Source organism: Microcebus murinus, chromosome 20 (assembly GCF_040939455.1).
Source record: "Microcebus murinus isolate Inina chromosome 20, M.murinus_Inina_mat1.0, whole genome shotgun sequence".
Lineage (NCBI taxonomy): Eukaryota > Metazoa > Chordata > Mammalia > Primates > Cheirogaleidae > Microcebus > Microcebus murinus.
The window spans coordinates 33,249,725-33,264,175 of record NC_134123.1 but is presented as its reverse complement, the minus strand read 5'-3'; positions in this window follow the sequence as shown (position 1 = coordinate 33,264,175).

Here is a 14,451-nt window from a genome sequence, read left to right as displayed (position 1 = left end):
CATCTGATTTTTCTTCCCTTGTAACGTTGATTGCAGCAAGAAGGTACACGTGTGTTCTCGTTTAACACTGGAGCAATGAGAGGCAGGCAGATTTTGAACACCTGCTGGCTCCAGCCCCAGGATGGCAGGAAAGGGTGTGTTCGTACTGCATTGTGTCCCAAAGTGCCTTAGCTCAGGAAGACCTCATTATTTTTGCTTTAGTTTTTAAAAAGTTTAATCTCGAATCTGTCATGACCTTCCCACTTCCAGGAGGTGGCTTAGTATCAAGACCTCTCTGTACAGCTTGTCTGCCATGTCTGGAGGGCCCTGTCCCCATCCCTGTGTATGCAGGACGTGCCCCGGGAGAGGGGTATTGATCCCCGGTTCCTTGAAAACAGCTTATCTTTGTCACAAAGGTAATGGCTTACTGGGGTTTTTTTCATTGAAACAGGAAAAGGTATAAACTAAAAATCACCTAAAATCCCCTGGTTGGCTAAATATCATTCCAATCATCTCCTAAATGTTGGAATTCTTTATTTTTGAATTCTGAAGTCTTAAATTTGTTGATAGCAATGTATTGTGAAACACTTTCATTTATAGGATTTTAATTCATTTTTTTCTGGATTATATTAACAGTTCAATTCTGGAACCATTAAGTCTTCTCATTATGTTAATGTCCTAAATTCTGTTTATATCCTCGTCTCGGGTATATTTGGCAGAGAGATTTGTTTTGTTTTGAGACAGAGTCTCTATTACCCAGGGTAGAGTGCTATGGCGTCAGCCTAGCTCACAGCAACCTCAAACTCCTGGGCTCAAGCGATTCTCCTGCCTCAGCCTCCCGAGTAGCTGGGACTACAGGCACATGCCACCATGCCCGGCTAATTATTTCTGTATATTTTTAGTTGGCCAATTAATTTCTGTGTATTTTTAGTAGAGACGGGGTCTCACTCTTGCTCAGGCTGGTCTCAAACTCCTAACCTTGAGCGATCCTCCCTCCTCGGCCTCCCAGAGTGCTAGGATTATAGGCGTGAGCCCCCGAGCCGGCCGGCAGAGAGGTTTTTCTAAAAACAAAAACATGTATTGAAATATTATAGGTATGTAGCTCAGGGAACATCACAAAGTGAATAGGAGGACAGGCTCCTAAAGCACCACCGAGTTCCAAATATAGACAGTAGGACACTCATGGCACACAGGATCCCCTCACGCCCACACCTTGCGTTAGCTCTACCTGGCTTCAGAGCTTTCTGTAAGTGGAAGTATATGGTATATACTGTCATGTGTGTGGGATCGATCCGTGTCGACACGTATCACAGGTTTTCATTTGTCGCTGCTGTGTTATTTCATTGTATCAGTGTACCCCAGTGTCTGTACTGATGGACACGTGTGTTCTTTCCAGATTTGGGCTGATGCAGGTATCACCGCAGTTAATTAGCATTCTTGTGTGTGTATTTTCACACACTTACGCACACATTTCTTCTAGGGTTACATGTAGGAGTTGACTTGCCAGGGGTGTGTATGTTTTCTTTTTAAGGTATGTTGCCAGTTTTACAAAGCAATCGTAGCCGTTGAACCCACAATATCCAAGAGTTCCCGTTTTTCCATATGTCTTCCCCAGCACTTTTATGTTAGTCTTTTTAATTTTAGACATTTTGGTGATAGGTAGCAGTATCTTGGGATTGTTAATCTAAATAAGAAAAGTCAAACAATATTGCTTCTATACAATAACAGGAAGATATATCCAGGACCGTGGGCTTGGCAAAGATTTTTAAACAGAAACCTAAAAAATGGTAAGTTTTACTACGTTAACATGAAGAACTTTAGTTCATTGAAAAACACGATTGGGGTGAAAAGGGAAATCACACAGTTGGAGATATTTGTAATACAATAATACAATCAAAGACTTCTTTCCAATATATCCATGCAAATACACAAAAATTACACATCAAATTTTTTTCAGAAAGTCAAGACCCCCAACCGATCAGGCGCTTCCCAAAAGAAGTGACCAAAGAGAAGCAGGTTGAGACCATGAGGGTCTGATTTGCAATGGGAAGAAAATGTAAAGGAGCAGAATGCTCTGTATGTGCACAGTCCACGTGCCCTGAGTATCCCGGGACAGTTTCAGGTACGTGACTCCGGGTCAGGATGCATCCAGAGAAATAACGGCCTCCACTTGCTCTTGCAGTACTAGGGTAGAATATTTTTTTAAATCTCAGCCTCAATTCCTGACCTAGGCAAATAGAGAGCAGTAGTTCTCAGTCTGAGGATGTCCCCTATGGATTTCTACATCATGTAACAGCTTCCCTCTGGGGACCTCTAAGAAAGGCTGCTATAGGCCGGGCGCGGTGGCTCACACCTGTAATCCTAGCACTCTGGAAGGCCGAGGTGGGAAGATCGCTCAAGGTCAGGAGTTTGAAAACAGCCTGAGCAAGAGCGAGACCCTGTCTCTACTAAAAATAGAAAGAAATTAATTGGACAACTAAGAAATAGAGAAAAAATTAGCCGGGCATGGTGGTGCATGCCTGAAGTCCCAGCTACTCGGGAGGCTGAGGCAGGAGGATCGCTTGAGCCCAGGAGTCTGAGGTTGCTGTGAGCTAGACTGACGCCACGGCACTCTAGGCCGGGCAACAGAGTGAGCCTCTGTCTCAAAATAAAAAAGGCTGCTCTAGTCCCATGTTCAGTGCTATCACCTGCTGCCTCTTCCACCCTGGCCTCCTAGCTGCTCCAGTGTTGAGAGCCAGACCCTCCAGAGTCTGATTGCTCTGTGAATCACCTACGAGGACTAGCGTTTACTCCATGCCAGCCTTTGGAGGGGCTCAAAACTCCTGCTGGTAAGAGAGCTGCCTAGAGTCAACTACGCTCTTTGCTAAATCGATGCTGCACTAACAGGCAGTTTTCAAGACAGTGCATCTGCTCAAACAGGTACTCCGGGGTTGTCTAGGGGGGCGTGGTCTTCGTGGTTCTGGGAACGTGGGTCCCGTGGTGGGTGGGTGTGCCTGCACACGAAGCTGCCCACCACACCACTCCACCTTCACTTCTGGGTAGAGGGTCTGGGTGAGAGGGGTGGGTGGGAAGTAGAGAAAGGGGAGTGAGTTTTGGTTGGGGACCTGTGCAGCAAAGCAGATGGGGAAAAATCCAGATCTAAAACGTGCCTCTGTCTTCCCTGGACTATCAGGAAGGTCAGGCGCAGAAGCTCTGAGCCACCCATGCCAAGCCTACCTCAGCCGCGTCTGCACCAGGTCTACCTGCTCTCCCATTATACAGCCCTTTGGACACTGTGTTGGGTAACAGATAGCACTAGAGAGTACCTGCGCCCCTGAAAAACTGGGGAAAGAGTAATGAGATGCAGACGAGAAGTTCACAGTAACGTCCCCCCACATTGAATGCCTCAGTCTTCAGGCAAGTGTCCTGGGGAGGGCAGAAGCCCCAGGCAGAGGAAGGTGGGGCTCCCACCACCTGGTCAGGGTGGCAGGGTGACCACCCCTGGGTGTCTGGGTGAAGAAGCTCAGGCAGGAGAGGAGAGGCAGACTGACGTCCTTCCTGGCCCGGCCCTGCCTCCCCGTCCTTCTGGTCCCCTGTAACTCCAGTCCGTCCTGCCCCTGGGGCTGCCTGGGGATGGGGTAGCCTAGCAGTGTGTGCAGAACCAGCCGGGCCTTGGTGGGCAGCCCTGAGGCCCAGGCCACAGCCAGCACCGCTCTGCACCCGAGCACCAGAGCAGGCGGCTGCCCCGTGTTGCGCACAGAGGAAGTGCGTGCTGTGTGCACTGGCTCTGCCAAAGGGGGCACCTGGGAGGAGGAGGAGTGTCCCTTTATACACACAGATCCCCCCATCTGTGTGCCAGTGACTGCCAACCCCCTGCACTGGCGCCAGGACACAGGTTCGGCTCCCCAGGACTATGGCCTGCTTTGGAAACCCCATGCCAACTGACCAGCTCGGTAATGCCCACTAAGGTTCAGGACGGCCAGAGGACCCACGTGTGTGACTGTGATGAAATGCCTTCCCCGCTTAGGACAAGTCTAGACCCACCCAAGGTCCCCAGCAGGCCGGAGGTGTCACAGGACAGCCCATGTTCCCTGTAGTCCTCCCTCCCAGGCTCTTGCCTACACCTGCCCTGAGCAGAGCCCTGTTGCCAGATACCAGCAGCTCCAAGTCCATAGGTTTTGTCTTCTCCGTGTCCCCTCCTTCCCTCTGACCCCTTCCTTCCTATGTCTTTGGCTCCCCACCCCACCTGACCATTAAATGTTGGGGTTCCCAGTTGCACTCCTAGGTTCAGCCCCCGGGGAAATGCAAACTTCTGTCCACACAGAAACCCGTACGCGAACGTTCGCAGCAGCACGGTCCACGATAGCCGGAAAGTGCAACAGCCAGTATCCAAGAACCAACGATGACGGACAGATAGAACATGGCTGTCCATACAGCGGAGGACCACTAATCCGTGCAAGGGAATGCAATGCCACACGATGAGCCTGGAGAACACGGTGCTTTGTGTTACGTGAATCCGTTTATACGAACTGTCCAGAACGCGCAATTCTATTGAGACAGAGTGGATTGGAGGTTGGGGGGTGGGGGGGCGCGGAGATGATGGGTTGGTGAGGGTGAGGGCTGGAGGGTGTCTCTTTTGGGGGTGACAGAAATAGTCCGGAATTAGTGGTGGTGGGTGCACAACTCTGATCGTGCTGACAGTTACTCTACACTTTAAAAGCAAATATTATGGTATGTGAATTTAATCCTAATTTAAAAATAGTGGAGCATCAGGGAAGGAAGTCTGGGAACAGGGTGCAGCGAAAGGGGCCTCCTGGGCTTTCTAGCGCCCCAGCACGGGGTCACCACCTGTCCCCCAGCTCCCCCTCCGCCGTTGTCAGGCCCATCCTGGTCCTGAGGGCTGTCTTCGGCCTTTCTCCCCGAGATCCAGCCTCGGAGCTGAGGCCACAGCAGCGAGGCTCGCTCTCGTGGTGGCAGGGAGCTCAGCAGCCACCAAATCCAGCCTGTCCGGTAGATCCAGTTCATGACCAGCTGTGCCTCACTCCACAAACTCGGAACTCACTGGGTCTGGATGCAGCTCGGCTCTCCTGCAGATTGCCAGCAATGTCCTGAACCTCCCATGCCGACCCTAGTGTCACCGCAGGGTCCCCCAGGCTCCCCACACCTGCCTTCCCCGGGACAGACTTGCAGAAGTGGCCTCCTCTTCCTCTGTCGGGTTAGAGTCCACCCTGTGGGCTCTGGTTGGCCCGTCCCTCTAACCTCGGGGCCACGCACTGGGGAGGTGAACGAGGGATTAAAGCTTCTGAAAGCCATGGGCCGTCGCAAGGCCTGAGCTTAAGGATAATTTCCCTTCTCTGCGAGGGCCAGGCATTTAGTCCAAATGGGCTGTCTGGAGAGAGTCGGCCTGGAAGGCACCGGGAGCAGCCACAGCCCAGATGGCCACCCCCGAGGAGGGAGCGACTGTCCCCTGCCCGAGCGAGTTCCCTGAGACACAAGGCGGCCACTGATCTCTTGTCCCCAGAGGTAGGAGGTGGGGAGGGTGGGAGCCTTTCAGGGGCTTCAGGCAGGGCTTGGCGGGAAGAGCAGCCTGGCCCCCGGCCCATCCCCCAGGGCCTGGGGGGGTCTGGGGAGGGACCCCCCCCTCCTGGCTGTGATCACTGCTCACCTGCTCTCGGTGTTTAATTCCACCTTCATTCAGTGCCCAGCCTGTAACTCTGCTCAGTGGCTTTTTTTAAATGTTAGCTTTATTTCCTTACAGCAGAAGTCATGTATGCTCCCGTGTGTGTGTGTGTGTGTGTGTGTGTGTGTGTGTGTTTCCAATGTAGAAACTACAAAAGTCTGTACTTGGAAAGTAGCAGCCGGGCTGCCGATGTCCCCCACCCCCACCCACCTCCACCCCAGTCCGGGAGAGTGTGAATCGTTCCAGCCGGAATTAAATGAGATATTGAAATTAAATGGCATGTAGAGAGGAAGGTTCATCTTCTTCTCACTGTTGGCTGGCAGTGCCCTGGAGGGAAGATGACGCTCATTTGCTGCACGATTGGTTTGCTCCTGGAGGAGAACCCGCTGCCGCCAGGAGAGTTCCTGAGCATCCGGCTTCTTTGTTAGGGGCCGCAGCGGGCGAAACCACCCTCCGTCCAGCTAGGCAGAGGGCTCCTGGGGCAGTGGGCTCACTCTCAGGGCTCCCGGGACAGACGCCCCATCCCCTGCAGACGCCCACCCTGCCAGGTATCTGTGTGGCTGGGAGAAAGGAAGATGGGGCTATGGGTTGGAAAGTCCTCAGCAGTCTTTATTTTTTGTTGTTGTTTTGTTTTGTTTTTGTTTTGAGGCAGAGTCTCACGCTAGAGTGCCGTGACGTCAGCCTGGCTCACAGCAACCTCACACTCCTGGGCGCAAGTGATCCTCCTGCCTCAGCCTCCCGAGTAGCTGGGACTACAGGCATGCGCCACCATGCCCGGCTGATTTTTTTTTTCTATATATTTTTAGTTGTCCAATTAATTTCTTTCTATTTTTAGTAGAGACCGGGTCTCGCTCTTGCTCAGGCTGGTTTCAAACTCCTGAGCTCAAACGATCCGCCCACCTTGGCTTCCCAGAGTGCTAGGATTACAGGCATGAGCCACCACGCCCAGCCCTCGGCAGCCTTTAATGGCCTGTTGACCTTGGTGTGCTGGGGGAGGGGGGGCACCCTGGAGCCGGAGGGCAGCATCTGCTCTCCCAGAGCCACCTGTGCGTGGGGAGACGGCCCGGCCGGGACCCACCCACCTGCCTCGCAAGGGGTCCGCCTGGGCACTGGGCACTGGTGGGCGATTTGGCACCTGTGGACTTTAAAAATAATTCTCAATCTCTGGAAAAGGCAGGAAAGCAGCATTGATTAAAGACGGTCTGCAGAAGGGGGTAAAAATGTCAGCTCTGAAGCCGGCTGGCCAAGCTCAAGCCCTGGCCCCATGGCTTAGCTAGCTGGGAAGTGGGCAGCGCACGTCCCTCCCTGCCCTGTGCCTCAGTGGCCTCGCCTGCAAGGTGGGGGTGACCGATGCCACCGTGGTGTCCGGCGCACAGGGAGTGCCCGGGAGATGTTCACGGCTGTCGTTCGTAATGGCTTCTGTTTCCAGATATGCTGGCCATCTAAAAAAGACCCCGTTTTTGCCTCACATCCACCCAGTGACGTTGGTGTCGTCATCCCAGCTTTTCAGCTGGGGAAACCGAGGCTCAGAGAGGTTAGGTGACTTTTTTTTTTTTTTTTGGCAATCAAGACCCTAGTGAATTTTTTTTTTTTTTTTTTTTTGAGACAGAGTCTGACTCTGTTGTCCAGGCTAGAGTGAGTGCCATGGTGTCAGCCTAGCTCACAGCAACCTCAGACTCCTGGGTTCAAGCGATCCTCCTGCCTCAGCCTCCCGAGTAGCTGGGACTACAAGCATGGCGCCACCATGCCCGGCTAATTTTTTCTATATATATTAGTTGGCCAATTAATTTATTTCTATTTATAGTAGAGACGGGGTCTCGCTCTTGCTCAGGCTGGTTTCGAACTCCTGACCTCAAACGATCCGCCTGCCTCTGCCTCCCAGAGTGCTAGGATTACAGACAGGTTAGGTGACTTAACCTTATTCACTAATTTGGGTTTTTAATTCAGAGGGGGTTTTAAGTTTTTATTATGAAATATTTCAAGTATAGAAAAATACGAAGAAAACTTTAACGTGCACCCAGGTGCTTACCAAATAGGATCTTTTTGCCACATCTGCTTAATTTTTCAGGAGATAAGAGGTTGTGATAAGACCCCCTTTGTCCTTTCCTCCCATCCTGCCTTTCTCTCCCCCTTCCCAGAAGTCCCCACCCCACCCACACCACCCCCTGCAGCTGGCAGGGTCCCTCTTAGGTAGTCCCACGTGTGTTGCAGACTGCCCCGTGTTTGGGGGACTCCTGTGATTGCTGTCGCGCTGTGTCATTCTGCTCTTCTGCACGATGTGCTCTTGAGCATCTCCCATGTAGATGCCTGTAGATCTAGCGCTGTCATTCTGGCTGCCGCCGTGTGGCCTTCTGTCGTGCGACTGGGTCACGATAGCGTGCCGCAGATTGGTTGTTCACTCTGATGAACGTTCATTGCCAAGTTTGAGATTTCGCCAGCAGCGCTGCAGTCCACTCCCCCGTGCCCACCTCTTGCTCACGTGCGCGAGCTTTGTGGGGAGGTGGGCCTTTAAGTGGGGCCGAGGGGACGAGCCCCCAGCGGTCACCGGGTAGCCCTCCTGGAACGGCCCCCACCTCCACCCCACGCGCAAGGCTGGTGGGGGGGAGGTGCAGCCCCCACCGGCCTCGGCTGTCTGGTGGGGACCAGCTCTTTGATGTTGCTGGTCGGCGGCACGCAGTGGCATCTCCCTGTGGTTGGCTCCTCCTTCGCCGACCAGCACCTGCAGCTCACCGGGAGCCGCGCATAGTCGGCAGGGACGGTGGGGATCCCCTCAGTGGAGGGCCCCAAAGATTCCCAAACGGGTAAGCTCTCCGCACGTCTTTGCAAAGAGGAGAGCCCGGCCAGGCTCCCCACAATGCCACCTGCTGCCTCTTAGGCCACAGGGTTAGAAGCCTCAGAGCTCTTTTTCTAAAGCCCGCCTTGCCCCAATGTCACCGTGTTCTGTATCCCTCCACCCACACCGTCCAGTGTGGCGGCCACCAGCCACGGGAGCTGCGGAGCCCTGGAAACCTGGCTGGCCCCAGTCAAGATGGGCTTTAAAGTAACATACACACCAGCTTTCGAAAATCTAAGACAAAGAGAAAAAAGTGTAAACTGTCTCATCAATAATTTTTATATTGATGACATGTTGAAATGATAACTTTCAGATAAATTGGGCTAATTCTGAAAGATGTTATTACAGTGGATTTCTTCTATTTTTTTTTTTTTTTTTTTTTTTACTTTTTTTAACGTGGCCACTGGGAAATTGTAAATGGCACCGAGGCTCGAATTAGATGTCTGCTGGCCCCAGCCCTGGCTGGCGTGGCGCCTCTTGGCAGGCACCCAGGGAGAGTTTGGTGAATGGATAGAAGGATGGACAGACAGATGAATGAGTGGATAAACGGATATGCAAATGACCCGAGAGAACAGGAGAACCGCGGTGCCCCGTGCTGCCTGCCGGCCCCGTCCCTGGTGTTTTCACTGTGCAGAGCGGGGTCCCTCGAGGGCTCTGACGCCCCTACCCCCCACCCAGGGGCAGCGAGCAAACGGGCTGCAGGTGCCCGGCTCTGTGGAGGGCGGGCTGAGCGCAGCCAGCATCGCCCTGGGCAGGACCAGGGAAACTGCCCTGGGGCACAGCTCAGGCCCCTCTGGGGTCTGCTGAGCACCCCAGCCCCTCCCAGCTGCTCGAGTCACATGGGACAGCCCAGCCGAGGCTGGCAGGCACTGGGACCCTGCTGCGGTGGGTCGCCAGCCAGCCCGCTCTGCCTCCCAGAAGCAGAACGCCACGGCAGAGCCCAGGCCAGCTTGAGCAGGGCCCGCCCCCCACGGCGCCTGCTTTGATGCCTTAAGAAAGGTGAACTTTGAAGCTGCCTGTCCAAGCGGCCCAGCCAGGCGGGCTTTAGAAAAAGAGCTCTGAGGCTTCTAACCCTGTGGCCTAAGAGGCAGCAGGCGGCATTGTGGGGAGCCTGGCCGGGCTCTCCTCTTGGCAAAGACGTGCGGAGAGCTTACCGGTTTGGGAATCTTTGGGAAAAATACATTTCACTTACGTTTCGGGTAACTGAAACATGTTAATGGTTTAGGAAGGTCACGCTTAACAGTGGCCTTTGTCCCGTTCTTTACGACAGAAGCTGACTGCAGGTCAGCGCAGGCTAGACCGTGGAGCCGCAGTGCCCTGGGCCACCGCTGAGCGTGGAGGCCCGTGGGTCCCTCCACTGCCGTCCCCAGCCACCACCCTTTTGGGGTCTGTGTGCTACATCGTTCTTCATTCGCTTTCTCAGTGCCAGGCTCTTCCTGAGCCTCGGGGCAGCTGTCGCCAGCTACTCACCCGGGCTGGGTCTCCCCGTAGCCGCCCCGGCCACACCACCTTCCCGCAGCTGCCTCTGTCCTGCTCGGCTGGGGAAGCCAAGCTCGCCCGGTACGTGCGGAATGAGGAGGCCACAGGTTTGGGTGGCTCCTGCCTCTGACCACCAGGTGGTCTTCGGTACTGGCCGTGGGTCCCCCATACCTCTGTGCTGCCTCCCGGTTCTCTGCCGTGGCAGGGACAGGTGAGGTCCCCAGGCGTGACCTCGAATAAATGACGTTACTGTCCTTCCAAGGACATAGTGGTGCATGCACAGGAATCCCTATTGCTCAAAAGCAACAAATTCTGTACAACTGTGGTCCCCAACTCCCCTGGGCCACAGAGCTCTGTCACTCCCCCCCCCCACCCCTCACCCCTGTCCATGGAAATACTGTCTTCCATGAAACTTAGGAAGGGTCCCCGGGCCACCTGAGTCCCCCCACACACACCAACTTCTGTGGAAAAATTGTCTTCCATGAAACCAGTCCCTCATGCCAAAAAGGTTGGGGACTGCTGCCCTACAGATCACAAAATATCAATCTTTTTGTCTTCAAGACGGCTGCAAGACCTGCCGTTTCTTAAATTTGGCAATATGAAAATGAATGCCACAAAACAAACTCACCCATGCGCTGAAAGAGGCACAAGACTGAAATGTGGGAGTTACCCTTAATTCCTCTCTGCCCTGCCAGTCCAGCCGACCACAGACTCCACCCCTGCCACACCTCATCGCAGTCTCAGGGCCCCACCCTGCCTGGCTGCACCCACGACATGACCCCCAGGCAAAGCGGGGGCCTCCACATCTCTTGCTTTGGGAGGTCCACACCGCGGGGGCCGGAGAGCTTATGAAAAATCCCACCCACTTCCACCATTACATACCATTTGTTCCAGACGTCTTTTATAAAATTTTATAATTCTGCATTTGGAATTATTGGGCTATAAGTAACTTACTAAATGTGAGGCTGGTTGGGAGTGCTGGGCAGTCACACACCCGCAGCAAGGCTGCCGAGCTGGGCCTGTTTGCTCCCAAACATGCTGAGATTGTTAGGAAGACTAAATTTAGTGACAAAGTTTCTGTCTTAAGTAAAATTCTATTAGCTTCTATTTTGCAGTCTTCTCAATATTTTAGAACCCATTGTGTTTTGGGTTTGTTTGTTTGTTTGTTTTTTTAACTTTAGGGCTGGGTTATATATTCTCTTACTCTAATTTGAAAAGGGGTAAAGGTAGAGTCTCCCACCCCCAGGCCCAATCGAGAGCGTTCGTTTCTGGTGAAACCTTCCAGAGCTGCCTTACGTATATACATGAACAAATGCAGATCCTCCCTTTTCCATGCAATGACTGAGCATTTGTGTGCTTTCCACCTTGCATTTTTTCACTTGGAGACCTTTCCATATCGGGATATAAAGAGCTTTGTCGTTCGTTCTTGACTGCTGCAGAGCAATCTTTTGGTTTGGAGTGTGTTTCCCGCCCCCCCTCAGCTCTAGAGTTTGTTTGTTTGTTTTGAGACAGAGTGTGGCTCTGTCACCCAGGCTGGCACAATCATAGCTCATTTTAACCTCAAACTCCTGGGCTGAAGCCATGCCCCCCCCCAGCCTCCCAAAGAGCTGGGTCTTCAGGTGCGTGCCCCTACACCTGCCCAATGTTTCTTGTTTTTTGTAGTGCTGGGGATTTGCTATGTTGCCCACGCTGGTCTTAAACCCCTGGCCTCAAACAATCCTTCCACCTGAGCTTCCCAAAATGCTGGGGTTACAGGTGTGAGCCACCGCGCCCTGCATTTCTGTCACGTGCTATTGGTTACCAGCCTTGGTGCCAGCCAAGAGTCAAGGACAAGACGATAAACCTCACCTCTCAGCAGCCGTCTTTAACCTACCACCTCGCCCAGAAAATGATTGCTGAGCACAGGGCCGAACTTCACAGATGCGGCACAAATAAGGACTTACCTGCTGGCGGGGGCCTGGGGAGTCCTGGATGGAAAGATGGTCTCCCCTCAGCCCGATCCCCACCTTCCCTGGCACCCTGAGGAATGGTGCGGAGCCCCTCTGGGCCCAATCCCTGGTGGCAGCAGCTCTGCTGTGGGACAATCTGCAGCCCTGTGACCCTGCTGAGCCTTGGGCCTGCCCACAAGTGTCCGTGGCAGCCACCCCGAGGCCGGTGCTGTGTCTCCCGTGTGGCCACCACCCTCCTCAACATCCACGCTGGCACTTGATGGCAACTGGGACGGGCCACAGACAATCGGGGCCACGCAGACAGGCCCAGCCCCCACACCCGGTTCTGGGCACGTCTCTCCCTGGGCTTCCCCAGGCTGCCCGCTGGTGTGGCATTTGGGCAGCTGGTTTCCTCTGGGAATGGGCCCTGGCATCTGCTTCCCAGGTCCCTGGGGACCTTCTGAGGCCTTGCAGCCCTTCACTCGCTCACGCAAACCTCATTCACTGGCGAGCATTTGTTGCTGCTCTGCACCTAATGTGACGGTTAGTGTGACCGCCGGAGGCAGGCGGGGCCCTGCCTTGCTCCTGAGGGGCAGGGTGTGGCCCGTCCCGCTCGGTGTCTGCTCCCAGAGCCTGGCACCGGGCCTGGCATGCCGCCGCGCTCAGCTAACATGGGGGACTCTGGTGGAGTCCTGCACAGGAAGCGGCTCTCCCAACCGTTAACCCCCAAGGGGGGAGGAAGGGGGAAATGGCTCTAATTGTTCCACTTCCTCCACCGGCCTGGGGTCTCAGGGGCTGAGGAGGCAGGGCGGGGTGCAGAGCGCTTTGGGGGCAGCTGTCAGGGACATCATAATTGCCAACCCCACTGGGCCCTGCATCCAGAGAATCCCGACATCCCAGCCCCCAGCGTCTGCCTGTCCCCGAACTCCAGGTGATTCTGATCACAGGCTGGTGTGGGGCCACAGCCCTGGCCTTGTTTGTGGGTCTGTGGGGTTCCAGGCAGCACCCCACATACCCCATCTGCTGTCGACCCTCCCTGCAGCTGTTTCCAGGGGGCCGGACAAGGTGCCACTGAGCCGTGCCCTCCTCCTGTGGCTCCGGGCTACTTACCAGCCCACCCCAAACCCAGTTCCCCAGGGCAGGCGCCCACCTGGCTGCCAGGAGCCCAGTGTCCAGGTGGGCTCTCTGACCTTCCATTCCTGGCTCTCGGTCAGAGCAGACTCTTAACACCACCTGCGAGATTTTACAAAACACCGGCGCCCGGGCCCTGCCTGGACCAATTAAGTCAGAGCCCCTGGGGCAAGGCCAGGGCCTGGAGTTGGCCTTATTCATTTTTATTTATTTATTTGTAACTGGCCGGGTGATCCTGGCATGCCGTCAGGGCTGGGAACCACTGGAGAATACTCAAGGATTCTCAACCCAGGGCCACTGCTCCCAGGGGACAGCTGGCAGTGTCAGGAGATATGTTTTGGTTGTCACCACTTTGGAGGACGGTGCTACTGGCCTCTAATGGGTAGGAGCCAGAGAGGCTGCCCAGCACCCCACAGTGCCCAGGACAGTCCCCAGCACCGAGGAGGACCTGGCCCAGCCGTCCATAGCGTCAAACCCACCATCCTCCAGGGGCAGAGGCGACCCGGGCAGGAGGCCGATTACCCCCGGACTCTTTCGGTTCCTCATCTCAGCCCCAGACAGCTGACGTCATCCGCGGCCTCCTCTCGTTAGCGTCCCTCCCCCAGCACTGAGAGTTGGGCCCAAGCCCCTGGGGACTAGGGGCTCCTGTCTCTGTTGGGGGCAGGGGAGCCCGGAGGTGGAGAGGGACAGAGTCAGAAAGCACCGCTCACTGGGTGGGTGACCTGTGACCTGTGCCCTCCCTAAGCCGTGGTCACCACACCTGGGAGGGTCGATGTGAGCAGGCAGTGACGTTAGGGCCACGTGCACTGTTGGCGCCGGGTGAGCACTCGTTGGAATGAATGAATGAAGCCCAGACAGGCTGATGTCAGCCAGCTCCGGGCTTCCCGGCCTAATGGAATGGTCTCAGCAAGAACAAGAATGCAGGTGACGGCCTGTTGTCCCCAGGGGCTTCCCCATGCCCCCGCTGCCACCATTAGAAAGGACCATTCTGAACAGCTCTGTGGAGGGCCCTGTGTCCCATTCTTCCTGACAAACGACTCCTGGGGACCCTTGGGGGGTGTGATGCACTTGCTCAGGGACTCACAGACTCCCGCGGGGCTGGAGCACCAGGGAGCCCCTGGGAAGGGCAGGGACTGGTGCAGGTCATCTGTCGATAGATATTGATCAACCGTATGTGCAGTCAGGAAGGGAACCTGCCCCGGGACAGGGACTGCAGGGCTGGGACGTGGCTGGTGGAGGAGGGCCAGGCTGCGCTGTGGGGTTTCAGGGCCCGAGAGCAGGCGCCCGGCCCAGCCCGGGTTCTTCATTCTGAGGCGCCTGGCCCCGCCCATCACTCTGCCTCCCCACGCCTAGCGCAGGGCCTGGCACACAGTAGGGGCATAATGGTTTCCCCCATCACATGCCCACATCCCGCCTGTGGAGCCCTCTCACCCTATAGCCCG